The sequence below is a fragment of the Halichondria panicea genome, chromosome 3, assembly GCF_963675165.1.
Source record: "Halichondria panicea chromosome 3, odHalPani1.1, whole genome shotgun sequence".
Lineage (NCBI taxonomy): Eukaryota > Metazoa > Porifera > Demospongiae > Suberitida > Halichondriidae > Halichondria > Halichondria panicea.
In genome coordinates, this window is record NC_087379.1 from 5,081,339 (window position 1) to 5,104,188 (window position 22,850).

The window sequence follows — 22,850 nt, forward strand, 5'->3', positions numbered from 1 at the left end:
GAACTGAATCTCCCCAGCACTATACGGTACCCTGAATGCCAATTATGGCAATAACAGGGGCGTAGGGAGGGGCAGGGCTTTGGGGGCTGGAGCCCCCCCTTTCTCTGCAAAAACCACACTAAGAGCCCCACCTTCTCTGATGACTGTCTTCACTGAGCCTGGGAATTACTGGTATAGATTAGTGGCAGACAAACAGCATGTCCAAGAGCTAGCTCTATACTATACTAGTAACTTTGATTCTTCAGTGTAACTAAGCAGCTAGCTAGCTAGCTGGCTAGCTTCTTTAATTTAGCATGCACCATTTAATTGAAGCAGGTGTGGCTATAAACTATTTCTTGCACATGCGCAATGCACTGTGCAACTGATCAATAATCTACCACAGAGGTTGATTGAGAGCAGCAACTATGTTGCAGAAACTGGACCATTATTTCTCAAGCGTGAGTCAAGGCCAAGATCTAGTGCCAACTTGCCAAGCTCTAGTTCCAGTTTGCCAAGCTCTAGCCTCTAGTACTGCCAGCCTGAGTACTGATGAAGAGCCAGCAAAGTAACTGATCAGCTACATTATCATATACATTGCATGTACATGTAGTTAGCACTGTATTAGCATTGTTTCGTGCATATTAACAAGTTATTGTAACATTATAAATTGTACACAACCAGACACTCCTGGTACAACAACTATTCCCGGTGTCACAGGACACGGCCTCCCCCAGGACAGGAGCTCCGGGGGGGGGGGGGGGGGGGGGGTTCCGTCCTTAGGATATTTCCTCCCCCCGGAGTTTCTGTCCCTACTCCAGGACCAGAGCTCCCCCATTCTGCGGTGCAGGTGAAAGTCAGTCCACAGGTAATCTGAGAGGACTGGTCTAGGCTACGAAGTAACAGCCATAGACAAAGCCTAACTAGATGCAATAGATGCTGTATCTATTATGTTATAGATCTCAATACTCAATATATACAACAATGCAAGAGAAAGAAGTACAATAAATATAACCAAAAGTGCACAAATCATAAAGTGATACAACCAGAACAAAACCAATCACCTACTGGTTCTTTGCGAATTTTGGCACAGCGATATAGTGATACCACTCACTATACATTTGTCACACATGACCATATCCTCAAAAGAGTCCGGTCTCTTGCACATGCAGTATATTGTAATGGCAATGGTTTGTGGTGTTGGTCTTTTGGGCATCGCTTTCTTTGTGCAAGGGAACCGTGAGAGTTTGCCCTTCTCAAAGCACTTAATGAGATGTGCTCTTATTTTGGCCTCATCAAACACTAGAGAATCCACATTATCGTTCATAGCAGCGTGATATGCAGCAGCAATGCTAAATAGTCCGCAGTTGATAGCACCATCTTGCTGCTGGAGAGCCACCACAGAAATCAACAGCCCATTGCATTGAATTAATGGGCCTTGTGCTATCTGGAGCTCAGTACTTGGGGAAAGCGTTCCATTGAAGCAGCTGTCGTACAAATACAGTTCACCCTTAAACAGAGAAGTGGCAATCCATGCAGTGCTGTCGTTCTTCAACAAAGAAGATTTTCACAGCTGCATGTACAAGTAAAATTATCATAATTACATAAACGTTGTCTTACCTGGGCCTTGATTATTGGAAACTGGTGGAAATGCCTTTAATTGGGCCAAGAGAGTATTATAGCAGCCTTCAAACTTAAGGAATTGCATCGATAATAACTGGTGGGCTGCGCGCATATGCTTGTCGGAGAGCATACCACCTATTGCACTCAACACTTGTTTGTCAAAGAGGTTTAGATCTAGGGTCTTCAGCCACATCGTTCCTATAATCATATACACAGAAGTCTAAGAATTGTACAAGATATATACACAGCTTATACAGAATATTCTACCAAGAAAATAGACATGTTATGATATAATATTATTACCTGACTCTTTTGTTTCTTTCTATAGGAGGTGACTTGCAAGGATCTTTTGTGTCAAGAGGACGCTTATCACGCTTATCTTGCTTTTGAGAGGGTAGGTCAGGCTTTTGAGAGGGTATATGTTAGGCTTTTGAGAGGGTACATCAGGCTTTTGAGAGGGTAGGTCAGGATTTTGAGAGGGTACATCAGGCTTTTGAGAGGGTAGGTCAGGATTTTGAGAGGGTAGGTCAGGATTTTGAGAGGGTACGTCAGGCATTCGTTTATTCTTATAGGAGGTGATTTGACTGGAGAAGAGTGGTTGTCTTCAGAGCCAGGAAGAGTGTTTTCTTCATCGTTGGTTTCTGTAAAATGTTTTAAGCATAATTATATAGCAAGGAACACGACAGAAGGAGGTTATTGCTAGCCACACTTTACCTGGAGAGTAGTATTCCTTTAGCAGTACCCATTGTAACACTTTTTCAATACTTTGCCGCTCCCAGACTGCAACTCGTATCTACCCTTGTCAAGGATCTTATGGACAATATATGGACCTTTCCAGGTGCAGTCCATTTTCCCTCCCATTCGATGAGAATTGGCCATATTCTTTAGCATGACACTGCTGCCAACTGGATAACTCTACGACAAAAATGGCAAAAATTAAGCTAAAGTTTGCTATATAAAATAATACCTTCAAAGAGTTATGCTTGTTGTCATACTGCTGCTTCTGTTTTTGCTGTGCAGCAGCAATGTTCTCCTTGGCATTGAGGTGACAGTGGTCACGAATTTCCATCAACCTTCGGAGAATTCCATCCATGTCTTCTCTGTCTTCTTCATTTTCAGTCTCCTCTCCACTCAATTGGTCAGCATCTCCTCTATCTTCTATAGCGTCGGCACCATCTCGTTGATCCATATCAAAAGTAACAGCTTTCCGCGGGTGGCGATTGAACATTAGGGAAAAGGGTGTGTACTTTGATGATGCCTACAATAAAAAAAATAATATATGCATGCATTTAAAATTTTACCTGTTTTGATATTGTAACAAAGCCGAGCGGTATGCCTTGTATTCGGAACGTAATCACAATAGAATGACCTTCAACATTTAATTGCAACACACTGTATAACAAAACACACCTGCTTATATACCAATCTAAGTATCTAGAATGATCTAGAACAAATAAAAGAACAGGAAACAACTAGAAAATCCCTGAGTCTATTGAGAACAATCTAGAATAAATAAGAACAGTCTGGAACCAATGATCCAAAGGGTTGTCCAATTATGACACCAATAGTCCATAGTACAGAGTACATCACAGATATGCGATAGGCATAAAGAGCAGCAGAGAGATGCTGATCCCAGTCATCAGTACTAGAATCGATTACCTTCTTGAGAGTGTTCACTAGAGTCTGGTTGAAGCGTTCATCAAGGCCATTTGTTTGTGGGTGGTAAGCACTTGATACGCAGTGCTGTATGTCAGTCAACTGAAAAAGTCGGGTGTTGATTTCGTTGACAAACTCTCTTCCTTGGTCTGATTGAATTACTTTTGGCTGGCCACCCATGCCTGCAAAATGTGTCAAACAGAAATTTTGCTACACCTTCTGATGATTTTGATGGGAGTGGGGCAGCCTCAGGCCACTTAGAGAAATAGTCTGAGAGCGTGATAATGTACTTGTTTCCAGAGCTTGTTTCAGGTAGAGGTCCTACCAAGTCAATACCAACTCTGTACCAGACCTTTGTCACAGGGATGGGATGTAGTTCTGCTCTGGGCTTCTGCAGTTGGTGATTCGTTCGTTGGCATTTGTCGCAGTGCTTGCAGAGCTGCATGTATGACGTCAGCATGTAGGCATTTCCAGTAGAAATCTTGAGCAACCTACATGCATGAAACAGATATAATATTATAAGATATGATGATAAATATACCTTTCCATAAGTCTTGTCTCTCCCAAAATGCATTCCATGCATCCAGTCCATCGTGGCACATGTTTAGTATCCTGCTTTTCTCCTCTTGCTTCACCACAACTCTTCTCATTCTATGCATGCTAGTGCTGTCCTTCTCAGGCAGGTATAAGCATTGTTGCTGCAGAGCATATCTTTGAACTTTGTGTCTTATACTTCTCTTGTCATTAGTGGAAAGCCCGTCTCTGTATTTCTTCTGGCCAGCATTGCTAGCAGCAGTCTTGTACAGCAGTATGTCCTCATACTCTTGTTGAGTAGCCATTCTGATTGCTAACAGTCTATACATTTCGCATGCACGCGCAACGCTAAAGCTTTGACAGGGTACATGTACCCGGATGATATATCCTGGGGGCGGGGATTCTGTCCTAGGACGAAACCACCGGGGGGGGGGGGGGAGGCATTGTCCTAAGACCGCAGGCTCCGGGGGAGAAACTGTCACCCAGAGGTTCTATCCTATGACACCGGAAATGAGTCATTAATTAGGAGGTGTGGTTTCTGGTCGCCGAAAATTTTCTTCACACCCTTTCAGCTCAGCCCCCCCTTTCCTCAAATTCCTGCCTACGCCCCTGCAATAAAGTTATTGTACAGTTTCCTTACCTATATATATGGGCTTTATAATACACACATGTGGACAGAACCAATGATAATGTAAACATAATTATTTTACTTAAAGGATCACGAGTACTAAATAACTACACCTATATAGTTACGTCTATGCAAGGACAATCGCTTTTGCTAATCGTCTATCAATGGTACATGTATTTAAAGTTAGTGTGTGACCTCAATAACTGTACAAGTAACAACAGCTGAACAGTTACGAGCTTGAGGACGGGGTGGGGCTGGTTGATAATCTTCAGTAGTAACAGGAGCAAGGACGTCCAGAGCTGGTTCTCGCAACTGGTCGAGTCTTGAGGCAGGTGTGATGATAGGAGGAGTAATATACTTTCCAGGTTCTTCGTTTTCAGGTCTGTCGTTGTAAGTTGTGTCAACAGGCTCTCTTTGCTCATTGATGAAGTCTATTATATCAACATCATTATCTTCATCACCAACTAACACATGTTGTATTTCTTGTTCGTTAGCAGCTCTTCGCCGAAGATTCAAATCCATCATCATGCGCTTGCCTTTAAAGCAGTTGATCACTTTTAGCCATACATTTGTCTTCTTAAGAACATACTTGTGTGTATGGAAGCACACGATTGTTAGGAAGAGAATGAAAGCAATAGACATGGAAAAGTTGGCTAGTATGTACTGATTCCCTTTTATTTCTCGCACATAAGAGGTTCCGTATGCTAAAATCGTAAGATTGAGTGTTTCTATTAGATCTCCAAGCGAAGTCTTGTGCACTTTCTTAACAATTAGCTTGAAAAAGCATATGCCAATTGCTATACACCCAGCAGAGATAATAGGTAAGTAGGTATCCGTTGCAAAGGCAGCTATGATGTTGTAAGCAATGAGAGAAAAGAGAAGCAATCCCAACCAGTAACGATGCTTTGGAGTGAATGGAGCATGGTATGCGTCCATGAAACCAATATATTTTGTGTTTTTTGTCCATTTCATGATCTTTAATTTTGAGAAGTGAGGAAACCATTGACCAAAGAAAATCAAAACAGTAAACAATCCACCAGCAGTGAGGATTACAACAGAAGCAATAAATCGAGTTGTGTGTTCAGGGTTAAAGTACCGTACATTGGCATCATACAACCAAACCAATTCATCTGAACCATCAGGATACCTGAGAAAGTTAAACTGCAATGCAGAAATTGTGAACCGCAGCAGCTTGGAGTAAGAAAGCATGAAAAGTGTACATAGTGCAGCAACAGGGTTGGCATTGGAAAGAAGTTTGGAAATTGAGTCAAAGTATTTGCAAAGAACAATAATTCCAAGCATCAGAAAAAACAAATAGGCTGGGAAGACAAGTTGAAGCAGTACTTTTGCTTGAGAACTCATCCCATCATAAAAGCAGGTTTCTATTCCCAAATCAAGATTCACCCATGATATGATTACAGTTAGAACATTATCAAAGGGAAGGAATACAGCTTTATTGGCAGCGAGTACATTAGCATAGAAAATCAAGCCATGAACATTTCCTGTCGCTATGGTGATGTTGAATACGAGAATAAATGTAACCAATACTATACCAGCAAGGGCAAATGGAATCAGAAGAAGAAGGTAGGTGTTTGAACACTCCTTGCATTTTGAGGTAGCCAGAATAAGACTGAGTCCTTGCTCACATTCACCGCACAAGACACCACTTCGATTGTATGCACACTGTCTGTCTATCTCGTGAGAGGTTTTCAAACTGACGTCAATTGGTTCCTTAACACAGTAGTCAAAAGGGCAATTATCAACAATGTATCCTATTTCACCATCAGTATCGTTGGTAACCCCAATCCATATGCCAGTTTCCATTCTGAGGAAGCCATTAGAACAGTTCGCTATGTAAGATTGCAATTTCACATCACACTCACCTCGATTCGAGACATTGATGGCTGAAATCCTAATGGGCAAGTGCAGGGAAGAAAAGTAACATTAAAAGTATTCTTTGAAAGTCCTATGTTGACACATGGCCCATAAGCGTAGAGTTCTATTAGAGCAGAATTGTCTTCTGAAAACACATTGAATTCCAATTCAGTACACATATCCCCAACTGTTTGTTCTGTTTGCCCTTCTTTGAGGCGACCAATTCCACTGTCGGTGACTACTGAGTTATGTATGGTTGCGTTCAAAGAATTTCCAACTTGATCAATTGCTCTGACACTTATTCTAAATAATTCACCTTTTCGTGTAAATATTTCTGTGGGAGTACAAAAAACAACTTGTACGGGATCTGAAGATATTGTTGAATTGCTCGTAATATTTACAGTTTTTCTGATAATTATAGTCTTCTGCATTCCATAACCCATACAATTCAGCTAAAGGGCTCACAGTACATCTGTCCAATAGACCTCCATAGATGTCGTTTCCTGAACGTTTTGCAGTGTTGCCAGAAAGAAGAGTTTTGACATAATCAAGGGACTCATGTGATCCATGAAAATTAATAGTTTGAATGAAACAGTCAGAAAGGATATTGTCGAGATAATTTGTTCGAACAATTTTATCTGATGAACCTCCCCTACATGCTCCTCTACCAGTTGAATTATCGGCTACAAATATTCCTCCTCCCAACAAAGCAGAATTATTTATTATTTCTAGCTTGACTTGACACCAATCGTATGTACAGTCCACACCATGCTTCAGAAGATAAATCTTGGAGTTTTGTTGTAAGAACATACCACCACCATTGAATGCAGCAGAGTTATGGTCTAGGTAGACATTTGATTGTAACAGTTGAATGGTTGTTCCTAAAGCCCAAATACCACCACCACTATGAGTGGCATAGTTGTTTGTAATGACAACCTCACTATTCTGTTTCTTGTCATCGCATTTGAACTTTATTGTGCTTTGGTACCCATATATCCCAGCACCATGTTGTGCTGTGTTATGCGACACGAAGAGATGTTGAGAGCATACATAAAGCAAACTCTCGCCTAGAAATATTGCTCCTCCATTATCAGCTGAATTGTTATTGCTCCTGTTTCGCTAAAGTAAATCTGACTCAGAGTAGCAGAAAGTCCTCCACCATTAATATCGATACCATGGTTGCTGCTGAAATTCGTTGGGCCTGTAAAATATACTGATGCAGAGTGCGCATTAATGCTAGGACCCATGTTGTCGATCATTGTGTTCATTCCTCATAGTGCATTCTAAAATACTGATGACTCCAAATAGCGCAATTGCATTGCTGAATTTCCAATGAATGTAGAATTGGATATAACTGTAGTTGTATAGAACACTCCTTGACCATATCCCAATGTTGTACAAAGCAGTAATGTTAGAGAGTTGGGCTGTTCCATTAGAAATGCTTAAAACTCCACCACTATAGGAGCGGAATTGTTCGTAAACACTGTGTTCGTTATGAAAAGTGTGTGCTCTTGAATGGATATTGCTCCACCTCCAACCTTCGCTTTGTTTCTTGTAAAGATGGAGTTAGAAAGTATCAAATAAACTGATCGAACATAAAAACCTCCACCATGCTTATAATATTATGAGACACTATTATTGTCAAATGTACAATTTAGGATATATACATTGCCATACCAAACACTAAAGCCTCCACCGTATGCTGCAACATTGTTTTTGAAATCACTGTCTGAAATAGACACATTGCCATATTCAACCATAATACTTCCACCACCTTGATAAGCAGTGTTGCTCATGAATCGGCTGTTGGAGATCAAAAGAGCACCAGTTTCAACTAAAATTACTCCACCATAACCATTTATAGAATTGTTATCAACAAAATCACTTCTGGAAATTGATAAATTATTGCTGGACCTCGTACCAAAAATTGCCCCTCCGCCACGTATCCCATGGTTTTTGTTATTTGTTACGGTACAATTGGTCATTAAGAAATCACTTGAATCTATAAACAAAGTTCCACCTTCTAGAGCTCTGTTGTTGGTTAGCGCACTGTTAGAAAGAGACAGGCTACCTTAAAGAACTAAAATTGCTCTACCCAAGTCAGCACTGTTGCCATAAAAAGTACTGTTAGAGATCGTTAAATTGCCTCCAGCAGCGACAATAGCTCCCCCAATATAGCCACCATATAGATCTATATCATACAATCCCTGGTTATTTGCTAGCTCACAATTGGCTATGTTAACAATGCCTTTGTTGATCAGAATAGCCCCATTAAGGTTTTCAATAAATTCATACTTGCACAAGTATAGCACTAATGAAAATTGCACCAGAATTTTGCTCAAATTTTCCTTTCTTAATTTTTATGTTATCCGATTCGACAAAAAGTGCTCTGCCAGAATTATTCAGAAAGATAACATTTTCAATCTATGTGTTTTGGGCACCACTAACGGTTAGCACACCAATATCTTGTTTAGTGCCTTCAAAGCCCACAATACAGCTATCATATATGAAAACATTTTGTGTTGTGCTAATGCTCAAGCCTCGTTTAAAATTGTCAAAGAACGGTGCATACTGAACAAAGAATATGTGATCAACGCTCAACTTGGTGATGTTTGATAAATCAATTCAACTTGTATCATTGAATAATATCAATACAGAATATTTGCAGCCAATTATCTGAACATGTAAAAAATCATGAATAGTAAGCAGTCGTGTGAGCACATGATCCCCTTCTAGAAATGTCAACGTGAGATTGGTCCTATCATCAGAGAATATATCTGCTTGAGCAAACTGGTCAATAGTGAAGCAAGTGCCAATCAGAAATTCAGAACACAAGTCAATAGACGCAGTAGTATCAGGCACAATATGATAGTGCTGTGAACTACAAACAATAGTTATATATGCAGATGCCGAGAAGTGTTGCAGCTAAACGAATCATAATGGTTGCGTCACCCTCGCGACAATTTAATTTAATTTCGCGGGCAGTAAATTTCGTGGAGTTAGGGTGTGGCACTTATCTCGTATGCGCATACGAAGCCTTCCTAATTTTCGTGTTCTGCAGCCACCCACAAAAAACTTAAAATTAAACACCTCGAAATTTTCTACCCGCACGGTACTGGCATTAGGAATAAGCAAATCTGGAACCCTGAGAAATTCAAAGGAGTACGTGCTTCTTCCGTTGTTCCTTTCTAGATTTGTGTTTCACGAAATATTAATTTTGGAAACTGGGCTAATATCAAAAACTGATGGAGTGGAAGCACTATTTTGGATACAGTGCAAAGATTTAGCTTGTCTTTTCCACTTGTTTCCACCTCTGCACTAAATAAACACAATGACATGGAATAATCTGTTATTGTGTAAAAACGAATAATAAGCTGCAGGGTTTATATATCTGAATAGTTTATTTATAACATGATGTCATCTGACATCAAAATATAAAATGGTATACAGACAAAACATATAATGAAAATCTTGCCAACTTGGTATTGCATGCTGCATTATCAATTGGAGGCTATAGGGTGGATAGACAACTGTCATGGTCCGTGTACTGGCATGTCACAGGTCCTGGCAGAGGTTCTATGTTGGTTGCTCTGAGACATAGTACCATTCACTTTACTGTTCACTGATCCAATGTAAAGCACTATATATAGTTCCAGAGTAGAATTCGAAACTGAAGCTTGCACCAAGGCTTAGGAATGTTGCTTAATATTATACAGGTAGATCTATATATGTATTAGATCTGTATGACATAATTTTAGGCATCACCAGATTGAAGGACTTTTGTCAATCACTGCTCTCCATGCATGGCAGCACTATATGCAGTAAAGTGATCGCGAGTCAGTTTCCTTAATGATTTTTTGATTTTCTGAAAGCTTAAACGGAGCTCTTTAAAATGGGATGCAGTTTGCTCTCAAATTTGCAACATGACCGATTTCTTATTTTCGGGAAATGACCATGCACGCATGTAGTGTTAACTGATTATATATAATATATATACGCCGCGCTTTAATGTAAACTTGGTGCCTGGTGAGTGGCAGATCAAAGCAATCCAGTGCTCTGTATAATTATGGCATGTTGCATCACTCTACCATAGCAACCATATATTGCACTGCAGTATACCAGAACATATAGGGCATGTTGCACTGTGTGTAAATGCAGTGGATGAAATCTGCTTTTTAACTTAAGACACCCTCCCACCCAATAACTCAAACTTTCCCTGATGAAGTGCGGCCTGGGATTGAGGCTAAACTGGAATTAGCTATTACTTGACTCTTAAGTCTGTGGTGATCGAGATCATGAGATGATGTGTGTATGCATGCGCATGTATTATACATACAGTATTACCTTGAATGATTCCATGTAGATCTTTGATATTTGTTGCACCTACTCATTGCACCACTATAAAAGGCAGTGCTTGAATTGCTGATGTTTTCAACAACATCCAATCCTTGGAACTTTGTGTTTATTTATACATAGATGCGAAATTAACCCAATATCGATACTTTTAACCGAGTCTGTGTACACAAATGTAATAAATGAGAAATGAAAGTGTTATTATTAAAGCGAGTCAACAGTTCATCCGATATTTCCATGGAGAATTATAGTGTAAAGTCTAGTAGCTTTGCCCATGCAGCATAATTATAGACAATTCATAGACTTCATAAAGGAGGGCGACTGATTTATGAGATTTCTGCATGGACTCCCATGAACTGATTTCCATGGAGTCAGATAGGGTTACTTGTATCATAGTTGCATCTACTGTACAGTATAAAGGATATGGATGTTGTCAAAAACAGCAGAAAGTCCGGGCCTGCCTTTTATAGTGGTGCAATGAGTTGGTGCAACACCTATCAAAGATCTACATCAGAATCAAGGGAATACATGTACATTGTATGTATAACAAATGTTGAGAAAGTATAGTGTTATCTATTAAGCGAGTCAGCAGTTCATCCTGTATTTTTCTCGACACAAACACAGAATTATAGAATCTTAGCCGAGTCGGTATAATTATAGAGACTTCATAAAGTTCATATTCTTCAAATACTATGAATGCAACCGATGCTATTGAGTTCCCTTTATGGATACCACTAACTACAGTTAACCTGTTTCTTTTTATCGGAGTACTTCTACCTACTACAATATTCATGAATGTGTCAGTATTGGTTGCTTTAATCAAAAGCAAGGTCAAGCACAAGCCACTGCTAGTTCTCTTTGGATCCCTTTTGATCGGTGTCTGCATCGACAAACTATTTATTTGTGTGAATCAGTGTGTGAACTCACCTGCGTCCATTCGTTACTGTCATTGTACAAGATGGACGATAGTTCCATTGCAAGCACCAAGAGTATTCTTCACAGTGTACTCAATTGTAGCTGTGACCTGCCTGAGTGTCGTGCAGCTTCTCACAATGAAAGGGAAGCGAATTGGTTACAAACATAGTTGCTTCTTCACAGCAATAACAGCTCTTGTAGCTTTTTTCTGGACAGTTGTACATATTCTCACAAATGGCTTGGCAAGATATCCAGTACATTGTCATATATTCTGCTATAAAAATGAATCTCCAGAAGGACAAAATATTGTTACAGAACTTTTTATTGCAGTAATTTGTTTTATAGTGCTTACAATGACACCTGCGTTTGTCATTACGATACTAACTTCGATAGAGGCTTTTCGAATATTCAAGAGGAGTTTCATAGTTAGATCTGAAAATAGAATTGAAACAGCACTAAATCGACGAATGATATTATTACCTGTGCTGATGGCAGTTCTTCTAGTGTGCAATGGCATACTAAGCTTCTTTTTGACCACTCTCAGTGCTTTGATTTTAAAGCAGGCTGGTGTGGAAAATTTTTATGGAAACTGGGCTAATATCATGTCAAAATACGAGTACTTTATTTTGGATATGGTGCATACCTTGTCTTATCCACTTGTACTTCTCTACCTGTACATTAATGTTCGGAAAACATGGAAGAAGCTATGTTTGTGTAACAAACAATAAACACTGAACCATATGCATGCAGGGTATAGATTTTAAGTAGGTTTTGTTCATATATAATTATACTTTGTTTAGACCCTTCTGACATGTCATTTGACATCAAAATAATTATGTAGAATCTTTACAACTATTTGGTACAGGGTATATATGCTGTATTTATCACTTGATGGCTACGATGCATGGACTACAGTAACACGTGCACAGTGAATTCAATGATGATCAACGGAAGATAATGTTAGAATACATGGACACTTATAGTTGTATGGACACTTGACATGTATGCATGGAATGTTCTAGATTATGTTATGTTCTATTTAAGTGTAATTTCTAGTTTTACTCTTACACGTGTTTTGTGCAATCTCTATTAACTTACCAAGTTGATTAAGCTTATTACTCAGCAACAGATAACCAACTCCAAAGTGCCACAGATTGCTCACCAATTGTATACGTACACAGCAAAAACACTTACGTTATATGAGATGCATCATCGTATTTTAGTGTTAAAATAACAGAAATTTATGTCAATTTTACATGAAATTTCAAAAGATGTGTTTCATTTTACATGTTTTATGTTACTGTAACAAATGTGTTTTTACTGTGTATTATAAATTACATTGAAGAGTTGAACAACCGAACTTGATCATCCGGTATCATCGCCGAGTAACTGAACTGAATCTCCCCAGCACTATACGGTACCCTGAATGCCAATTTTATGGCAATAAAGTTATTGTACGGTTTCCTTACCTATATATATGGGCTTTAATACACACATGTGGACAGAATCAATGATAATGTAAACATAATTATTTTACATAAAAGATCATGAGTACTAAATAACTACACCTATATAGTTACGTCTTAGCCTCGATCCCAGGCCGAGTTTTCGCTTTTATAACGGTTAGGCGAACAACTGGGCCTGGTACTAGTTGTCTGTGCATGCGTCAAATTTTCATTGTATATTTGTGGTCGGCAAAAATATTTAATAAATCAATAATCGAAATTTGTACACAGAAAATGCACAGAGTGAGTACACAAAAGATGCACATAGGGAGCTGCTTCACAAAGGCCTGGGGAGTTGCCAGTTGTGCTGCAGCACGATTACAGTGACCCAGGGAAACTTCAGGATGATTGAATGCCTTCAAATTACGTTTCAAAAAGATTTAGCAGGCTGCTGGACTTCTCTGATTCTAGGCCCCAACTCGTAACTCAGTTAAATTTTGCTTGAGAAAACGTAGATTCTCTTGATGTCTCTGAGCTACCCAGCAACGCTCGAATGAGCAGGTCATACTCCAGTCCTGTGAGTATAGGACAATATTAAAAGAAACCAAAGACGGTTAAACCCTTACCTCAAACTGTCCAGTCTCGTCCGTTAGTATAGCCAAGAGGAGCACTGTTGGGATAGCTGGATATTAGCCATTGCTCCTGTACAGAGAAGTAGACATTCTAAATACGTGTAGATCTATACATATTAAATTTCTCGTGTTATAGTGTCATTGTCGACGAGCTGATGATGGCAGCACCAAGTTCTCTAGCTCACACTCTTCACTTGATCCACCATATTAATGATGAAACTATAGTCTACCTACCGGTAGATCTTGCCAAACATGAACAAGACTTGATAGCATAGCCATAGGGCCCACACAAAAATATCTGACCTTAACAAGCTTGACAAAGCTTTATACCTCTTCCCTTGTTGTTCAGTCTTCAGAATAAGCTTCAGAGAAGAGAGAAGCTTCAGCTAAGAGCCGATTCCAATAATGATAAAACAGGAACTGACTTCTAGTACACGATAGTACACGAATATAAATGTCAGGAAAGTCAAGAATATCCATTTGTCAGAATCTGACGAACGACTGACGCATGCGCAGACAACTAGTACCAGGCCCAGTTGTTTGCCTAACCGTTATAAAAGCGAAAACTCGGCCTGGGATCGAGGCTAAGTTACGTCTATGCAAGGACAATCGCTTTTGCTAATCGTCTATTAATGGTGCATGTATTTAAAGTTAGTGTGTGACCTCAATAACTGTACAAGTAACAACAGCTGAACAGTTACGAGCTTGAGGACGGGGTGGGGCTGGTTGATAATCTTCAGTAGTAACAGGAGCAAGGACGTCAAGAGCTGGTTCTCGCAACTGGTCGAGTCTTGAGGCAGGTGTGATTATAGGAGGAGTAATATACTTTCCAGGTTCTTCGTTTTCAGGTCTGTCGTTGTAAGTTGTGTCAACAGGCTCTCTTTGCTCATTGATGAAGTCTATTATATCAACATCATTATCTTCATCACCAACTAACACATGTTGTATTTCTTGTTCGTTAGCAGCTCTTCGCCGAAGATTCAAATCCATCATCATGCGCTTGCTTTTAAAGCAGTTGATCACTTTTAGCCATACATTTGTCTTCTTAAGAACGTACTTGTGTGTATGGAAGCACACGATTGCTAGGAAGAGAATGAAAGCAATAGACATGGAAAAGTTGGCTAGTATGTACTGATTCCCTTTTATTTCTCGCACATAAGAGGTTCCGTATGCTAAAATCGTAAGATTGAGTGTTTCTATTAGATCTCCAAGCGAAGTCTTGTGCACTTTCTTAACAATTAGCTTGAAAAAGCATATGCCAATTGCTATACACCCAACAGAGATAATAGGTAAGTAGGTATCCGTTGCAAAGGCAGCTATGATGTTGTAAGCAATGAGAGAAAAGAGAAGCAATCCCAACCAGTAACGATGCTTTGGAGTGAATGGAGCATGGTATGCGTCCATGAAACCAATATATTTTGTGTTTTTTGTCCATTTCGTGATCTTTAATTTTGAGCAGTGAGGAAACCACTGGCCAAAGAAAATCAAAACAGTAAACAATCCACCAGCAGTGAGGATTACAACAGAAGCAATAAATCGAGTTGTGTGTTCAGGGTTAAAGTACCGTACATTGGCATCATACAACCAAACCAATTCATCTGAACCATCAGGATACCTGAGAAAGTTAAACTGCAATGCAGAAATTGTGAACCGCAGCAGCTTGGAGTAAGAAAGCATGAAAAGTGTGCATAGTGCAGCAACAGGGTTGGCATTGGAAAGAAGTTTGGAAATTGAGTCAAAGTATTTGCAAAGAACAATAATTCCAAGCATCAGAAAAAACAAATAGGCTGGGAAGACAAGTTGAAGGAGTACTTTTGCTTGAGAACTCATCCCCCCATCATAAAAGCAGGTTTCTATTCCCAAATCAAGATTCACCCATGATATGATTACAGTTAGAACATTATCAAAGGGAAGGAATACAGCTTTATTAGCAGCGAGTACATTAGCATAGAAAATCAAGCCATGAACATTTCCTGTCGCTATGGTGATGTTGAATACGAGAATAAATGTAACCAATACTATACCAGCAAGGGCAAATGGAATCAGAAGAAGAAGGTAGGTGTTTGAACACTCCTTGCATTTTGAGGTAGCCAGAATAAGACTGAGTCCTTGCTCACATTCACCGCACAAGACACCACTTCGATTGTATGCACACTGTCTGTCTATCTCGTGAGAGGTTTTCAAACTGACGTCAATTGGTTCCTTAACACAGTAATCAAAAGGGCAATTATCAACAATGTATCCTATTTCACCATCAGTATCGTTGGTAACCCCAATCCATATGCCAGTTTCCATTCTGAGGAAGCCATTAGAACAGTTCGCTATGTAAGATTGCAATTTCACATCACACTCACATACACACTCGATTCGAGACATTGATGGCTGGAATCCTAATGGGCAAGTGCAGGGAAGAAAAGTAACATTAAAAGTATTCTTTGAAAGTCCTATGTTGACACATGGCCCATAAGCGTAGAGTTCTATTAGAGCAGAATTGTCTTCTGAAAACACATTGAATTCCAATTCAGTACACATATCCCCAACTGTTTGTTCTGTTTGCCCTTCTTTGAGGCGACCAATTCCACTGTCGGTGACTACTGAGTTATGTATGGTTGCGTTCAAAGAATTTCCAACTTGATCAATTGCTCTGACACTTATTCTAAATAATTCACCTTTTCGTGTAAATATTTCTGTGGGAGTACAAAAAACAACTTGTACGGGATCTGAAGATATTGTTGAATTGCTCGTAATATTTACAGTTTTTCTGATATAGTCTTCTGCATTCCATAACCCATACAATTCAGCTAAAGGGCTCACAGTACATCTGTCCAATAGACCTCCATAGATGTCGTTTCCTGAACGTTTTGCAGTGTTGCCAGAAAGAAGAGTTTTGACATAATCAAGGGACTCATGTGATCCATGAAAATTAATAGTTTGAATGAAACAGTCAGAAAGGATATTGTCGAGATAATTTGTTCGAACAATTTTATCTGATGAACCTCCCCTACATGCTCCTCTACCAGTTGAATTATCGGCTACAAATATTCCTCCTCCCAACAAAGCAGAATTATTTATTATTTCTAGCTTGACTTGACACCAATCGTATGTACAGTCCACACCATGCTTCAGAAGATAAATCTTGGAGTTTTGTTGTAAGAACATACCACCACCATTGAATGCAGCAGAGTTATGGTCTAGGTAGACATTTGATTGTAACAGTTGAATGGTTGTTCCTAAAGCCCAAATACCACCACCACTATGAGTGGCATAGTTGTTTGTAATGACAACCTCACTATTCTGTTTCTTGTCATCGCATTTGAACTTTATTGTGCTTTGGTACCCATATATCCCAGCACCATGTTGTGCTGTGTTATGTGAAACGAAGAGATGCTGAGAGCATACATAAAGCAAACTCTCGCCTAGAAATATTGCTCCTCCATTATCAGCTGAATTGTTAAAAAACGTTATTGCTCCTGTTCTGCTAAAGTAAATCTGACTCAGAGTAGCAGAAAGTCCTCCACCATTAATATCGATACCATGGTTGCTGCTGAAATTCGTTGGGCCTGTAAAATATACTGATGCAGAGTACGCATTAATGCTAGGACCCATGTTGTCGATCATTGTGTTCATTCCTGAAAAATTCATAGTGCATTCTAAAATACTGATGACCCCAAATAGCGCAAGTTCATATTGCATTGCTGAATTTCCAATGAATGTAGAATTGGATATAACTGTAGTTGTGTCATGAATATAGAACACTCCTTGAGCATATCCAACGTTGTACAAAGCAGTAATGTTAGAGAGTTGGGCTGTTCCATTAGAAATGCTTAAAACTCCACCACTACGAGCGGAATTGTTCGTAAACACTGTGTTTGTTATGAAAAGTGTGTGCTCTTGAATGTATATTGCTCCACCTCCAACCTTCGCTTTGTTTCTTGTAAAGATGGAGTTAGAAACTATCAAATAAACTGATCGAATATAAAAACCTCCACCATACTTATATGAGACACTATTATTGTTAAATGTACAATTTAGGATATATACATTGCCATACCAAACACTAAAGCCTCCACCGTATGCTGCAACATTGTTTTTGAAATCACTGTCTGAAATAGACACATTGCCATATTCAACCATAATACTTCCACCACCTTGATAAGCAGTGTTGCTCATGAACCGGCTGTTGGAGATCGAAAGAGCACCAGTTTCAACTAAAATTACTCCACCATAACCATTTATAGAATTGTTATCAACAAAATCACTTCTGGAAATTGATAAATTATTGCCGGACCTCGTACCAAAAATTGCCCCTCCGCCACGTATCCCATGGTTTCTGTTATTTGTTACAGTACAATTGGTCATTAAGAAATCACTTGAATGTATAAACAAAGCTCCACCTTCTAGAGCTCTGTTGTTGGTTAGCGCACTGTTAGAAAGAGACAGGCTACCTTGAATAACTAAAATTGCTCCACCCAAGTCAGCACTGTTGCCATAAAAAGTACTGTTAGAGATCGTCAAATTGCCTCCAGCAGCAACAATAGCTCCCCCAATGTAGCCATCATATAGATCTATATCATACAATCCCTGGTTATTTGCTAGCTCACAATTGGCTATGTTAACAATGCCTTTGTTGATCAGAATGGCCCCATTAAGGTTTTCAATAAATTCAGTGTTACTGATACTGGCACGAGTAGCACTAATGAAAATTGCACCAGAATTTTGCTCAAATTTTCCTTCCTTAATTTTTACATTCTCCGATTCGACAAAAAGTGCTCTGCCAGAATTATTCAGAAAGATAACATTTTCAATCTGTGTGTTTTGGGCACCACTAACGGTTAGCACACCAATATCTTGTTTAGTGCCTTCAAAGCCCACAATATAGCTATCATATATGAAAACATTTTGTGTTGTGCTAATGCTCAAGCCTCGTTTAAAGTAGTCAAAGAACGGTGCATACTGAATGAAGAATATGTGATCAACGCTCAACTTTGTGATGTTTGAAAATTCGATTCGACTTCTTGTCTCATTGAATGTCAATACAGAATAATTGCAGCCAATTATCTGAACACACAAAAAATCATGAATAGTAAGCAATTGTGTGAGCACATGATCCCCTTCTAGAAATGTCAACGTGAGATTGGCCCTATCATCAGAGAATATATCTGCTTGAGCAAACTGGTCAAGAGTGGAGCAAGTGCCAATCGGAAATTCAGAACACAAGTCAATAGATGCAGTAGTATCAGGCACAATATGATAGTGCTGCGAACTACAAACAATAGTTATGCAAATGCCGAGAAGTGTTGCAGCTAAACGAATCATAATGGTTGTCACCACTCACCAGAGCTGTGAGTTTTTTCTTCCTAGCTATCAGTAATCTGAAAGTGCAATTGAGATGGAATTAATTCATGTATATTTAGTCTCTAGATATCGCTCGCCATGCATATGAATAAAGAATTGCAGCTACCTAGGTTAAATTTATGCTGTCTAGAATCATAATTAATTTTACCACACTCACTCTGAGGTCAGTAGTTCCAGTCCAATACCTTATTGCCAGTTGATGAGATTCAGTACGTAATAATAACTTGGTAACTCACTTTCTTTTGCTCGGTGGAGCCGGCTTTTATACATTCATGAAGAGGGGAAGTTTTGCCTACGATCTTCAGAGGTGACATTTGTAACTGTACAACCACGAAATGCTTCCATGTGTATTTAGTGAGTACGACACTTTCTTTTGCTTCCCTACAATCTTCAAAGGGGCTACGAATTAAGCGAGTTTCCTCCTTAATAATATGTTGCTGTACAGAGGTGAAATTTGTAACTGTACAACCATAAAAACGTTTCCTTGTTTTTTTTAGTGAGTACGACACTTCTTTTGCTTTCAATTTTATAAACAAAGTAGGGAATTTTCCGTCAATCCGATTGATATCTTCTTGCCAGTTGGATGAGATTTCAGTACGTAATAATAATCAATGCACTTGGTAACTCACTTTCAGATATCTTTTTGCTCGGTATGGATATAATTATTCTAAAGATAAGTTTTGCGTACGATCTTCAAAGGGGGCCACGAAGTGAGTTTTCAATATTCGTTTGTTGCTATACAGAGGTGAAATTTGAAACTGTACAACTACGAAAACATTTCCTTGTGTATTTAGTGGGTACAACACTTTCTTTTATTCACAAAATATTCGTGGTTTTCGTGGTTGAAGGTCTGACCACAAATATTTTACCCACGAATGAAGCGACCTTGCCTACCTTTACCTGCACGGTGCAAGCTCCAACCACGAAAATATTACCCACAAAATGTCTCAATATTGCTGACCCACGGATATTTTGTCCCCAGAAAAATTACCTGCTATACAGTACATCACCATACGGCAAATTTGTAAAATGTAATTCCCAACAGAAAAATTCGATTACTAACAAACTTATCATGCAATAGATTGATTTCAATACTTCACAAAAATGTGTGCATGTATGCAAATACAAACTAATTGGGTATAATAGTCAACAGTGGTATAACTTGTCACATAGATTGAATAGTGTATAATAATTAAGTTAAATGAACTCAACTGCTCTAAACAATTCTCTGGAGTTTCCTCTTTGGGTGCCACTGACTGCAGTTAATTTACTCCTCTTTCTAGGAGTGCTTCTTCCTACCACACTACTTCTGAATATTTCAGTGCTGGTTGCTTTAATTAAGAGCAAGGTCAAGCACAAGCCACTGCTAGTTCTTTTTGGATATCTTTTGATCGGTGTCTGCATTGACAAACTAATTGTCTGTGTGGATCAGTGTGTGAACTCACCTGCGTCCATTCGTTACTGTCATTGTACAATATGGACGATAGTTCCATTACAAGCACCAAGAGCATTCTTCACAGTGTACTCAATTGTAGCTGTGACCTGCCTGAGTGTCGTGCAGCTTCTCACAATGAAAGGGAAGCAAAATGGCTATAAAAGAAGTTTCTTTTTCACAACAATAACAGCTCTTGTAGCTATGTTCTGGACAGTTGTATATACTATCACCAACGGCTTGGCTAGGTATCCACTATTTTGTCATAAATTCTGTTACGGCTATGATTCTCCGGATCCTGAAGGAAGAAATATTGTTTCAGATTCTTTTATTGCATATTCCTAGTTTTAACGATGACACCTGCCTTTATTGTTACGATTCTAACTTCGATAGAGACCTTTCGAATATTCAAGAGGAGCTTCATTGTTAGATGTGAAAATAGAATTGAAACATCACTGAATCGACGAATGATATTGTTACCTGTGCTAATGGCAGTTCTTCTAGTGTGCAATAGCATATACTAAGCATCTTTTCCACACTTTCACGGGTTATATTTTAAAGCAGGCTGGTGTGGAAGAGTTTTATGGTAACTGGGCTATTATCATAGAAAAATATCAGTTTTTTATTCTGGATATGCTGCATAGCTTGTCTTTTCCACTTGTATTCCTCTACCTGTACACTAATGTTCGAAAGACATGGAAGAAGCTATTTTTGTGAAAAACGAACAATTATAAGCACTGAACCACATGAATACCATGCAGGTATATATGGTACATAGATCTGTTTAATTTGTGCATGTAATACACTGTATGTATAGACAGTATAATTATATTCACACCTTTGTTTAGACCCTTCTGACAATCACATGTATATGTTGTCATCTGACATAAAAATACTTTTGACAGACTAGCATGCTGTATTATATCAATTGGAGGATACACATGTATATACAGTGAGTTCAATGAGGATTAAGAGAAGAGAACGATTCTATGTGGAGTGCCATATGTTATAATTATCCATCAATATTAATAGGGTCGCTGGTATAGGACAATTCTTTACAATGTTGCTTGTCACTCTGCATTTATTTGTTCAGTATAATTATGACACAATTAACAGCTAACTGTTAGAGTGAAAAACACTCTTTCATGTAACTTATAGTTTCAACCACTGAAGTATCTATGATTCCGACAAATTAATCTTCAATAATAATAATTTTAAGCACATATATAATATCTATTTGAACATTTCAAAGCTAATGTTAAAGCTTGTTCTCCAGTTGACACATTGTCAAGTAAATATGATTCCGCTTATACATGTCATGCTCCCGTCTGAGTGAGGTCCACCATAAAGGCTTCTCCCAGTATATATACCGGTGTTCCCACGGCTCAGCTTCAACTATATGCAAGTCACATGACTCACGTTTCTACGGGCCAGGAGGTTCTCCAGTGGGTTAAACGTAATAATTATGGCAAGATACTTAATTCGCACCTCCACACACATCTTGCCGTCACCCCACACAGATTTTCTGTCCTCCTCCGAGGGGATCTATCAGAGGTGGCAATATACTATTCTCCTGGTACAGCTGCCTCATTATGTGAGATGGAGACCTTGCCAGGCACTTGGCTATTGCATGGAGTGGTTAGAACCTTGTGATGTGATTTTCGAGGCATCTTTGAGGAGAGAGAGATCAACATTAATTTTAGAGTCAGGGTAATGAGTCGACCCTGTCATTAGGTATATTCGTTAAGGACGGTCACCGAAGGACGTTTGGGGGTGGCGGGGTGGGAATGCCGATACTGCATGAGGTAGTTAAAGAGCACAACCCACCTCCGTAGGTTCATTGTTGATGATCATGTACACAGAGCTAAAGTCCACTGATGCATGGAGCGATCACTGTAAATATGGACACCATGCACTGCACTGAAAGAAAGTCTTCCTAGAAAATGACATTATTTAATAGGTGCACATTGTAATTACACAAAACAAAACACAAAACACTATCACATACTAAAACAATTCAATAAAGTAACCATGCATGGATACACACATTACGGATTTATAAGTGGTATCAAAGTATGGACACTTTTTGTCAATGAACTGAGCACGTCTATAGAAAGACGATAGAGGGAATAAATGTCTGGATAAAAACGTAAGTACCCACCCCCTCCAAGAGCCTCAGGTCACATGCACTTTACCGTCTTTATCTAGACGTGCACAGTTCATTGACAAAAAGTGTCCATACTTTGATACCACTTATAAATCCTCCACTTGGCTGGACAAGACAGCTGCTCAGTGATGTGGGGGTAGCGAGGAGGTCACTCTGGAGACTATAGCGAACTATAATAGGGGACGATCATCAGCCCGTATATAGTTCCTTTAAATAACAAGAAGTGTCCATACAATTGATGACACTTTAAATTGCGATC

General features: G+C 39.1%; 3 long non-coding RNA genes across 3 annotated transcripts; all 3 read right to left on the reverse strand.

Annotated features, from left to right (window-relative positions):
• Positions 1-765: 765 nt before the first annotated feature.
• Positions 766-4,108, reverse strand: LOC135333807 (uncharacterized). Its single transcript, XR_010394068.1, has 6 exons — positions 3,797-4,108; positions 2,567-3,746; positions 2,314-2,514; positions 1,903-2,240; positions 1,597-1,797; positions 766-1,549 (listed from the first exon to the last, which is right to left on the reverse strand). It is a non-coding gene; the product is annotated as an uncharacterized LOC135333807 (long non-coding RNA).
• Positions 4,109-11,290: 7,182 nt separating this feature from the next.
• Positions 11,291-12,475, reverse strand: LOC135333811 (uncharacterized). Its single transcript, XR_010394073.1, has 3 exons — positions 12,041-12,475; positions 11,573-11,992; positions 11,291-11,525 (listed from the first exon to the last, which is right to left on the reverse strand). It is a non-coding gene; the product is annotated as an uncharacterized LOC135333811 (long non-coding RNA).
• A 717-nt stretch (positions 12,476-13,192) lies between these two features.
• LOC135333805 (uncharacterized) lies at positions 13,193-19,332 on the reverse strand. Its single transcript, XR_010394062.1, has 3 exons — positions 19,150-19,332; positions 13,632-19,009; positions 13,193-13,580 (listed from the first exon to the last, which is right to left on the reverse strand). It is a non-coding gene; the product is annotated as an uncharacterized LOC135333805 (long non-coding RNA).
• Between the last annotated feature and the right edge of the window lie 3,518 nt (positions 19,333-22,850).